The sequence below is a fragment of the Piliocolobus tephrosceles genome, chromosome 6 (assembly GCF_002776525.5).
Source record: "Piliocolobus tephrosceles isolate RC106 chromosome 6, ASM277652v3, whole genome shotgun sequence".
Taxonomy (NCBI): domain Eukaryota; kingdom Metazoa; phylum Chordata; class Mammalia; order Primates; family Cercopithecidae; genus Piliocolobus; species Piliocolobus tephrosceles.
Genome location: NC_045439.1, coordinates 125,134,704 through 125,145,986, shown reverse-complemented (window position 1 = coordinate 125,145,986; position 11,283 = coordinate 125,134,704). Strand labels below are relative to the sequence as shown.

The following is an 11,283-nucleotide window of genomic DNA, read 5'->3' as shown; positions in this document are numbered from 1 at the left end:
TTGCTCTGTCGCCCGGACTGGAGTGCAGTGGCCGGATCTCAGCTCACCGCAAGCTCCGCCTCCCGGGTTTACGCCATTCTCCTGCCTCAGCCTCCCCAGTAGCTGAGACTACAGGCGCCCGCCACCTCGCCCAGCTAGTTTTTTTATTTTTAGTAGAGACGGGGTTTCACCGTTTAGCCAGGATGGTCTCGATCTCCTGACCTCGTGATCCGCCGTCTCGGCCTCCCAAAGTGCTGGGATTACAGGCTTGAGCCACCACGCCCGGCCAGGAAATGCTTTTAACATCCATCCTGAAAGCCTCCTTAGATCACCCATTTCACTAGGTACCTTTTCTACCTTCCATTTTACTGCAGATGATAGTGGTGCTAAACTTTTTGCCACTAGGTGACAAGAATCCACGTTTTTCTAGTTTTTTCAGTTTATTTTTATAGTTTAAGGGGTACAAGTGCAATATTGTTACATGGATACATTACATAGCCATGATGTCTAGACTTTTGGTGTCCCCGTCACTTGAATAGTGTACGTTGTATCCATTAGTTAATTTCTCATCCCTCACTCCCTGGTACCCTCCCCACCTTTCTGGTCTTCAGTGTCTATTATTTCACTATGTCCATGTGTACACATTATTTAGCTCCCACTTATAAGTGAGAACATGCAGTATTTGACTTTCTGGTACTGAGTTATTTCACTTAAGATAATGGCCTCCAGTTCCATTCATGTTGCTGCAAAAACATGATTACATTCTTTTTTATGGCTGATTAGTATTCTATGGTATGTGTATATACACACACATTGTATATATATGTAAATATAACATATATACATATAGGTGTATGTATATACTCCATGGTGTGTGTATATATGTATATATATGTGTGTATATATACATGTTATATATGTATTTATAACAGATACATGTATGTTATATAGGTGCATGTATGTGTATATACATGTGTGTGTCTCCCATGGTGTGTACACTACACATATATATATAAAATGTTCCTAGTTGCGTGTGGTGGCTCACACCTGTAATCCCAGCACTTTGGAAGGCTGAGACAGGCAAATCACAAGGTCAGGAGTTCAAGACCAGCCTGGCCAACATAGTGAAACCCCATCTCTACTAAAAATACAAAAAATTAGCCGGGCGTGGTGGTGGGCACCTATAATCCCAGCTACTCAGGAAAGTAGACCAGCCTGGCCAAGGTGGTGAAACTCCGTATCTACTAAAAATACAGAAATTAGCCAGATGTGGTGGCACACACTTGTAATCCTAGATACTTCGGAGGCTGAGGCACAAGAATCTCTTCAACCCAGGAGACAGAGGTTGCGGCCTAGGCAATGGAGTGAGACTATGTCTAAAATACATATATTATACATATATTTAAAATATATTTTATATGTATTTTATAAATACATTTATAATACATATATAAATATATTTAAAATATATATAAAAATATATTTAAATATATATATATATATTTTACCAGCACCATTTATTGAAGAGCATCCTTTTCTCAGTGTATGTTTTTGTCAACTTTGTCAAAGATTAGTTGGCTATGAGTATATGGCTTTATTACTGGGTTCTCTCTTCTGTTCCATTGATCTGTGTGTCTATTTTTATACCATGTTGTTTTGGTTACTATAATCTCGTACACTGGCTATGTTAGATAAGAGTGTTCTTTCAGAGCGCAGCTTAGCTGTGATTTTCCACATTTTTGTTTCACTGTAACAGTTTGCACATCTTGTGCTAGAAAATAATTTTCCACAGCTTATGTCAGCTCAAGTTCTGAATTATTTCTTTGTGCAATTTGTTCTACTCTGGGTGTGGACAATTTATTTGCATCTAGGAATAATTCAATAGATGCATTCTCTAAAATGTCACTGAGATATTACACTGCTTTATTCTATTCTGTCTTCTGGGAGTTGAAAGACTTCTTTTTCTTTTTAGTTTGAGGTGACTTCTTTGCCAAAACCTCTTGTTCAGGATTTGCCTGAACGAAATTTGTAGATACTTTTGATTTCTCCCAATCATTACAATCTTACAATAGAGTAAGAAGACAAGTCTGTTGGTTCAGTTCAATGTTTCCAGTAATGCTAAATATCTCTGTCAAGATTTAATGTTTCTATGTATGTAAACTCCAGCTGTTTCTGAAGTTCATCAGCCTTCACCTGATTCTGATCAAAAAGACTTTATTCTCAGAAGTGCTTCTGTAGATAACACCAAAATACTCACTGAAAGAGGCAAGCACATTCCTATGAGCTTTAAACTGGTCTCCAGTTTTCAGTAACACCTTCCTCAAGTTTCTTTAAGTGCACACTTGTAGCCTTCTCAAAGGCTATCAGAATTTATTAACAGTCTCCTCAAGAAATTTTAGGCTTTCAGTGACATTTTCCTCAAAGTTCTTGCTGCTTCCTTCCACTGTGACTGCCACTCCAACTTTTTAGGTTTTTACTATGGCAGCATCTCACATCCATGTACCAAAATCTGTATTAGTTACTTATTACCACGTAATAAATTGCCCTAAAAGTTAGCAGCTTTTAAAAAACAATAAAACGTTGGCCAGGTGCGGTGACTCATGCCTGTAATCCCGGCACTTTGAGAGGCTGAGGAGGGCAGGTCACCCTGAGGTCAGGAGTTTGAGACCAGTCCAGTCAATATAGCGAAACTCTCTCTCTACTAAAAATACAAAAATTAGCTGGGTGTAGTGGCCCATGCCTGTAATCCCAGCTACTCAGGAGGCTGAGGCAGGAGATTCGCTTGAACCCAGGAGTCAGAGGTTGCAGTGAGCTGAGTTCGTGCCACTGCACTCCAGCCTGGGCAAAAGAGCAAGACTCCATCTCAAAAACAACAACAAAAAACAATAAAACCAATAAACAGTTACAATTTCACAGTTTTCTATGGATCAGAAATTTGGGAGCATATAGTTAGGAAATTGTGGCTTGGCTGTCTCATGGGGTTTGCAGTTAAGTTGTCAACTGGGGCTGCAGCAAATTGAAAACAGGAAGGACATGCTTAGAAGATAACTTACTCATATGGCTGATGTCAGTGCTAACTGTCAGCAGGAGGCCTCAGCTTTTCTCCACAGGGCTGAGTATTCTCATGACATGACAACTGCCTCCCCACATAGAAAGTAACAATGTATTTTATGACCTTGGGAGTCTCAGAAGGCACACATAGTTATTTTCCCAATATCCTATTGGTTCTCAGGTCAACCCTATTCAGGGTTGGTCAGGGTCAAGAGGTGCTCGCTACAACGGTCAGATGTGGAGGATAATAGGAAATGCATTTAATATCTTGAAAACTAGCAAAAGAAAAAAAAAGGAAAGGATTAAACACGTATCCTGCATTTCTTTTGTAAACTGCATCTAAAATATAAGGAAAAAGACTGAAAATAAACGAATGAAATATTTTTTAATTAAATATATATTTAATATATTTAATTTTATTATATATATATATATTTTTTTTTCCAACACCATTTAGGGAGGATCACCTGAGCCCAGAAGGTAGAGGCTGCAGTAAGCCAAGATGGCACCACTGCATTCCAGCCTGCACAACAGAGTGAGATCTGTCTTAAAAAAAAAAAAAAAAATTCTTACAAAAAAACTCTAGGTCCTGCTAGGTTTATCAGTAAAATTTCCAGGGGAGGGCTGGGCACGGTGGCTCACAACTGTAATCCTAGCACTTTGGGATGCCAAGGCGGGTGGATCACCTGAGGTCAGGAGTTCGAGACCAGATTGGCCAATGTAGCAAAACCCCTTCTCTACTAAAAATACAAAAATTAGCCTGTCACGATGGTAGGTGCCTTTAATCCCAGCTACTTGGCAGGCTGAGGCAGGAGAATCGCTTGAACCCAGCAGGAGGAGGTTGCAATGAGCGGAGATTACACCACTCCACTCCAGCATGGGCGAAAGAGTGAAACTGCATCTCAAAAAAAAAAAAAAAAAAAAAAATCCAGGGGAACATGTTCTTGGGACCCCCGAGGCCTGTGTGTGAAAGAAAAATTAAAAGAAAAAAAAGTTAAAATTCCCAAACATTTAAAGAATAAATAATATTTATATTACACAAAATATTCCGGGGATTAGAAAAAGAGAAAATACAGCCCGATTCATGATAAGAGGCCAGCATAACCTTGACACCAAAACCTGGAAAAGAATATTAAAAGGAAAGAAACCTATAGGTCAATTGCTCTCATAAACATAGACACAAAAATTCTAAATAAAATATTAGCAAGACAAATCCAGCAATCTATAAGAGGGTAAATGTTATATGATGTTGAGTTTATTCCAAAAATATAACATTGATTTGACATTTAAATTAAAGGATAAAAAATGCAGTTTTCACAATTGATGGAGAATAAGCATTTGATAAAATGCCATACCCATTCAGGATTTTTAAAAAAATCTTTGCTATGCATTTGTTCAGCAGCAATAGAAACAAAATAAATAAAAACTTTTTTAGAAACATTTTTAAGTAGTGATGAAAGAGTGTGTCCTTAATTAATCTGAGAAAAGATTACTATAAAAAAGTATAGCAAACAAAAGATTTATTGCCAGGTATTAGAAGTTTTTCCCCCTGGCCCGGTGCGGTGGCTCACGCCTGTAATTCCAACACTTTGGGAGGCTGACACGGGAAGATTACGAGGTCAGGAGATCAAGACCATCCTAGCTAACACAGTGAAACCCTGTCTCTACTAAAAAATACCAGGTGTGGTGGCGGGCACCTGTAGTCCCAGTTACTCGGGAGGCTGAGGCGGGAGAATCGCTTGAACCCAGGAGGCAGAGGTTGCAGTGAGTCGTGATCGCGCCACTGCACTCCAGCCTGGGCGACAGAGCGAGACTCCGTCTCAAAAAAAAAAAAAACAAAAAAACAAACAAACAAACAAAAAAAAAAACAAAAAAAAGAACACTTGTCATACCAAGAACCCAGAAGAATCTCAATTTGAATGAGGCAATGATGGCAGCGGCTGCTCCAGATGCCCTGCCACTACCATCACACCAGCTGCAGCAGGGAGGCACCCGGGGCTGCATGCTTAGTGGAGCTGAAGGGAACAAGCGGGAGACCTGCCGCTTCTGAGCTGGGGCAGGAAGTCCCTGGATGCCGCTGCAGCTACCCAAACTGTGGCTGCAGATCTGGCCTCCCGCTCCATGGAGGAAACAGGAGCCCCGCCCTCTTGGGCGGAGCTGCAGCTGCACAAATTGTGGTTGCTGATCCGAGCCTCCCTGCGCTCTTTGGGGGCTGGGAGCAGGCAGGATCCCTGTCCTCCAGGGCACAGCTGCAGCCACCAAAACTGCAGCTGCAGCCCTGGGCCTCCCACTCAGAAGAGCAGGCAAGAGTGCTGTCCCCGCTCCCCACCCCCATATGCAGCTGCAGCCACCCAAACCCTGACTGGAGACACAGACATCCCTGCACTCTTAGGGACCCGGGAATGCCCCCCTGCCCTCACAGGGTCGGAAGCACCTGCTCCCACTGCCTGGCTTCTCCCTGCTATTCCCCCTTCCCATCTCAGAGTAAAGTCTGGGAGGATACCATAAATGACAGCAGGAGGCAGATAGATTCCTGGAAGGTGGTGGGTCCCTGGTGAGACCCCACCTTCAGGCCAAGGAGGGCTGGGGGCTGGGCTGCCAGTCCCATGGAGTGGGAACTTGTAGTGCCTTTTTCCAGTCACCCATGGCTGCCCATACCAATTGTGCACACTTCCTCCCCTCTGAGGCCCATAAAAGCCCTGGGTTCAGCCAGAGCTGAGCAGAGGACAGGACAACCAGCTGTAGAGAGGAGCTACCCACTCTAAGGCCTCCTCTCTGTTGAGAGCTGGGAAGATGACTGGAAGACCTGCTTGCAGAGAGGAGAAACCCACTTTAGTGCCTCCTCTCTACTAGAATCTGAACACTCTTGGGACACCCTGGCTGTGGGTCTCCTGTAAGTTGTCTATTGCTCAGTAAAGCTCCTCTTCATCTTGCTCACCCTCCACTTGTCTGCATACCTCATTCTTCCTGGTCACAGGACAAGAACTCGGGACCCACCAAATGGTGGAGCTAGAAGAGCTATAATACAAACACGGCTGAAACATGCCCCTTGTTTGCCACGTTGCAGGTGAACAGAAGGAGAGAAGAGCTGTGACTCCTCAGGGAACCCAGACCTGGGAGCTCCCCAAGCCAGGACTGTGACTCCCTCTTTGGGGTCCTGCAGTGCCTGGCATCTCCAAGCTTCCAGGCACCACTGCATTTCCTGGTGCTAGCTAGGGCAGCTGCTTGCAGTGTGCCTGGTCCAGCCACAGCCTCGCAGAGAGCCAGGGCCCTTGCCAGTACCTGGAGCTGCCCGCCCTACTGCAGCAGCCAGCATGTCTGACTGCAGCAGTGACTTGCTTACACACCCCTCACCACTCCATGCCCGACTCATCCTTGGCAGATGTGGGATCCATGCTGGTAGTATGAGCTGAGTGCAGCCTGCAAATCCAAGTGGGCAGAATGAGCCCACAGGCCTGAGCAAAACTCAGGCAAAGGCACCACTGGCCAGAGGTTTCAGGCCAGAAAAGTGACACGCCAAGGATCCCGTAACAGTAACAGATGCCAACACCAAGATGACACAAATACTGAAATTATCTGACAAAGATTTGAATGTAGACTTAATAAAAATGCTTCAATAAGCAATTATAAATACGCATACAACAAATGAAAGAATAGAAAATATACGCAAAGAAAAGTGATCTAGCATTTGTGTGATCAGAGTCTTAGAAAAGAGAAAGAGAATGGGAATGAACAAATTTCATAAAAATAATGGCTGGATTTTTCCCAAATTTGGCAACAGACGTAAACCTAAAGATTCAAGAAGTTGAGGAAACTCCTGACAGATGAACCCAAAGAAATCCGCAACAACGACATCATATTCAAACTTTTGAAAACTAAGGACAAAGAAAACATCTTGAAATCAGCCAAAGGTGCATTACCTAGAAGGGGACAACACTGAGTTTATTTTTATTTTTATTTTATTTTATTTTATTTTATTTTTTAAATTCAAATGCCAACTCGAACCCGAGGGGAACAACAATTCAAATGTCACGAGAAATCATAGAGGCCAGAAGGAAGTGGCACATTTTTCAAGTGCTGAGAGAATAGTCAACCCAACATTTTATGTGCATAAAATATCCTTCAGGATGGAAATTCAATTACACACATTTTCTCTCTCTTTCTTTCTTTTCTTCGTTCCTTTGTTTCTTTCTTTTCTTTTTTTCCTTTCTTTTTCTTTCTCCTTCCTTCCTGGCTTTCTGTTTTCCTTTCTTTCTTTTTCTTTCTCCTTCCTTCTTCTCTTCTCTTCTCTTTTTCTTTTTTTTCCCTGCAGCCTTGTCCTCCCAGGCTTAATTGATCCTCCCACTTCAGCCTCACGAGTACCTGGTACTACAGGCGTGTGCCATCATATCCAGCTAATTTTGTACAGGGTCTCACCATGTTGCCCAGGCTGGTCTTTAACTCCTGGGCTCAAGTGATCTGTTCACCTCGGCTTCCCAAAGTGCTGGAATTACAAGTATGAGCCACTGCATCTGGCAAAGACATTTGCAAATAAAGGAAAATTAAGAAATTTTGCCAGCCAATCTATCCTTTAAAATGGCCAAAGGAAGTTTTTGAAAGAAATGGGAAAGGATGCCGGGCGCGGTGGCTCAAGCCTGTAATCCCAGCACTTTGGGAGGCCGAGACGGGCGGATCACGAGGTCAGGAGATCGAGACCATCCTGGCTAACACGGTGAAACCCCGTCTCTACTAAAAATACAAAAAACTAGCCGGGCGAGGTGGCAGGCGCCTGTAGTCCCAGCTACTCTGGAGGCTGAGGCAGGAGAATGGCGTAAACCGGGGAGGCGGAGCTTGCAGTGAGCTGAGATCCGGCCACTGCACTCTAGCCTGGGCGACAGAGCAAGACTCTGTCTCAAAAAAAAAAGAAATGGGAAAGGATAAAAGAAGGAATCTTTACATAGCAGTAATGAGAAAAGGACAATGAAAAGGGTAAAAACATGGTTAACAAAACAACAACAACAACAAAATTCTCTTCCTGATTTTTACAAAGATTACATTTGATGGTAGTGTTACAGGTAGTCATGCATGAGTGGCACAGGAGAGGGCTGTCCCCGCACCCATTAGAAACGTCCGGTGATGGTTCGGCAATTATCACATTACCCCCTCTACAAATGATAATGTGGCAGGGCCAGGGAAAGGCCATTTCCTGATGGTCCATACCTGTTAACTGAATGCAGGTTGCAGGGAGAACCAACTTCCTGGGCATGGATGTTAAGAGACAAAAATGGTGAAGTATGATTTTCTGGGTACACTCCACCAGAAAAAGGAAGAAAGCCTCAGATTGGGCATGCATATAACTCCCTGAACACTGAGCGGGCTTGATTCCAAAGGGTAAGGAAAGCACTGGGCATGTGGAAAACCCACCCTAAGGGAAGAATCATGGGAAACAGGCAAACTTACAAAAGTCCTAGGATAATGGTTAAACAGGGCATTTAACCTTCTCTATTAAACTTCACGTGCCTGCTTTTTTTTTTTTTTTCCCAAACACACCTTCCTTTCTTTCCTATTCTAAGGCCTTTTTAAATAAACTTCCATTCCTGCTCTGGAACTTGCCTTCGTCTCTTTTTCTGCTTTGTGCCCCTCAGTTGAATTTCTTCTGAGGAGGAGGCAAGGACTGAAGTTACTACGGACCCATACACATAGGCTGCTGGTACCTTGGGGTAACTCAGATCTCTGCCACTGCTAACAGTAGAAGCAAAAATCATAAAATTATTTAATGAGGTTCTCTAATAAGTACAGGAAATATTTAATACAATTGTATTATGAATGGGGAGGGTAAGGTATGTAAATAAGGCAAATTTTCTACATTTCACTTGACATGGTAAAACAATAGTAGTATACTGTAATCCATTTTGCATGTATAAGGTAATATCTAGAGCAACCACTCAAAACAACTATAAAAAGATATCCTCAAAAACACTGTAAAATACTACCCACAGAGTGTAAATGCAATCACAAAATGGGAAAAAAATATTTGCAAGTCATATATCTTATAAGGAATTGCTATATAGACTATATAAATAACTGCTACAATTCAACATTAAAACAAACAACCTGATTTTGAAATGGGCAAAGAACTTGAATTAACAAACATTACACCAAAGAAGATATACAACTGGTCAATAAGCACATGAAAAGATGCTCAGCATCATTAATAATTAGGTAAATGCAAATCAAAGCCACATTGAGATACCACTTCACACTCATTAGGGTGCTATTATAAAACAAACAGGGCCAGGCATGGTGGCTCATGCCTGTAATCCTAGCACTTTGGGAAGCCGAGGTGGGCAGATCACCTGAGGTCAGGAGTTCAAGACAAGCATGGGCAATGTAGGGAGACCCCATCTCTTAGAAAAGAAAAAAGGCTGGGCACGATGGCTCATACCTGTAATCCCAGCACTTTGGCAGGCTGAGGAGGGTGGATCACCTGAGGTCAGGAGTTCGAGACCAGTCTGGCCAACATGGTGAAACCCCATCTCTACTAAAAATACAAAAATTTGCTGGGCGTGGTGGCAGGTGCCCAGCTACTCAGGAGGCTAAGGCAGGTGAATCGCTTGAGCCCGGGAGTCAGAGTTGCAGTGAGCCAAGATCATGCCACTGTACTCCAGTAAAAATAGTAGTAGAAGAAACAGTAAAACCAGTAAAAGAGTTCAGTAAGGTTACAGGATACAAGATCAACATATAAAAATGAATTATATTTCTTTCTTTGTTTTTTTTTTTTGAGACAGGTTCTTGCTCTGTTGCCCAGGCTGAAGTGCAGTTGTATGGTCTCAGCTCACTACAACTTCTGCCTCCCAAACTCAAAGGAGACTTGCACCTCAGCTTCCCAAGTGGATGAAACTACAGGTATGTGCCACCATATCTGGCTAATTTTTGTATTCTTTGTAGAGATGGAGGTTCACGATGTTGCCCAGGCTGGTCTCAATGAATTTTATTTCTATAAACCAGCAATAAACATGGAGAAGGTGAAATTAAAACACAATATCATTTGCAATCATTAAAAAAATACTTAAGTGTAAATCTCACAAAACCTGTACAGGATCTGTATGGTCAAAACTACAAACAAATGATATAAGAAATTAAAGATCAGAATAAATGGAAAGACACACCATGTTCATGGATTGGAGGACTAAGCATGGCAAAGACGTCAATTCTCCAAAATTAATATACAGATCTAACATATTTTGTATTATAATGAAACCGTCATTGTAAAATTATAACTGAGACAGTGAAAGAGATCCGACCTAACCTCTATCTTGCTTCTAACCTCTAAGCTGCTCTTGTTCATTCCTAAGAGTAGGCGAAACTAACTTTGGGAGGAACTTAATGTACAGTCTATAGTTTGAAACAAAGATAGTAACAGCCCTTTCCCAAAACAAACCCCCTTCTTGCCTGGGGACTAGAATACCTTTGTAGGACCAACAAATTAGCCAAAAGATGAGAAATTATGGTTTAGGATTCATGCAGCTAGAGGCTACAGGATTCTGACCCTTCCCAAATTGATCCAGTGGATAACAACACTATTATAAAACCTAAGATGAGTACTTGAAATATTTTGCAAATCCTGTACTCAGTGGATGGGCTGATACCACCCAGATCAATAAACTGGCTCATTTGGTTTTGTGGCCCCTACCCAGGAACTGACTGACTCAGCACAAGAGGATGGATAGCTTTGACTCTCTATTATTTCATCTCTGGCCAATCAGAACTCCGTCTAAACTCAGACTCACTTTCTCCCTACCCACCAAATTATCCTTAAAAACTCCAATCCCCAAATTCCCAGGGAGACTGATGAGTAATAAAACTCCAGTCTCCCTCACAGCTGGCTCTGGTGTGAATTACTCTTTCTCTATTGCAATTCCCATCTTGATAAATTGGCTCCGTCTAGGCAGCGGGCAAGATGAAACTGTGGGGCTGTTAGTTTACAACCTAATCAATATTTTCAGAAATAGATAAGCTTATTCTAAAATTCATATGGAGGCCAGGCACGGTGGCTCATGCCTGTAATCCCAGCACTTTGGGAGGCTGAGGCAGGCAGATCACGAGGTCAGGAGATCAAGACCATCCTGGCTAACACGGTGAAACCCTGTTTCTACTAAAAATACAAAAAATTAGCTGGGTGTGGTGGCAGGCGCCTGTAGTCCCAGCTACTCAGAAGACTGAGGCAGGAGAATGGTGTGAACCCAGGAGGCAGAGCTTGCAGTGAGCTGAGAT

General features: G+C 42.5%; 1 pseudogene; it reads right to left on the bottom strand.

Moving 5' to 3' along the window:
- The window catches only part of LOC111554795, a 41,923-nt pseudogene that overhangs the window by 20,532 nt on the left and 10,108 nt on the right, over positions 1 to 11,283 (bottom strand).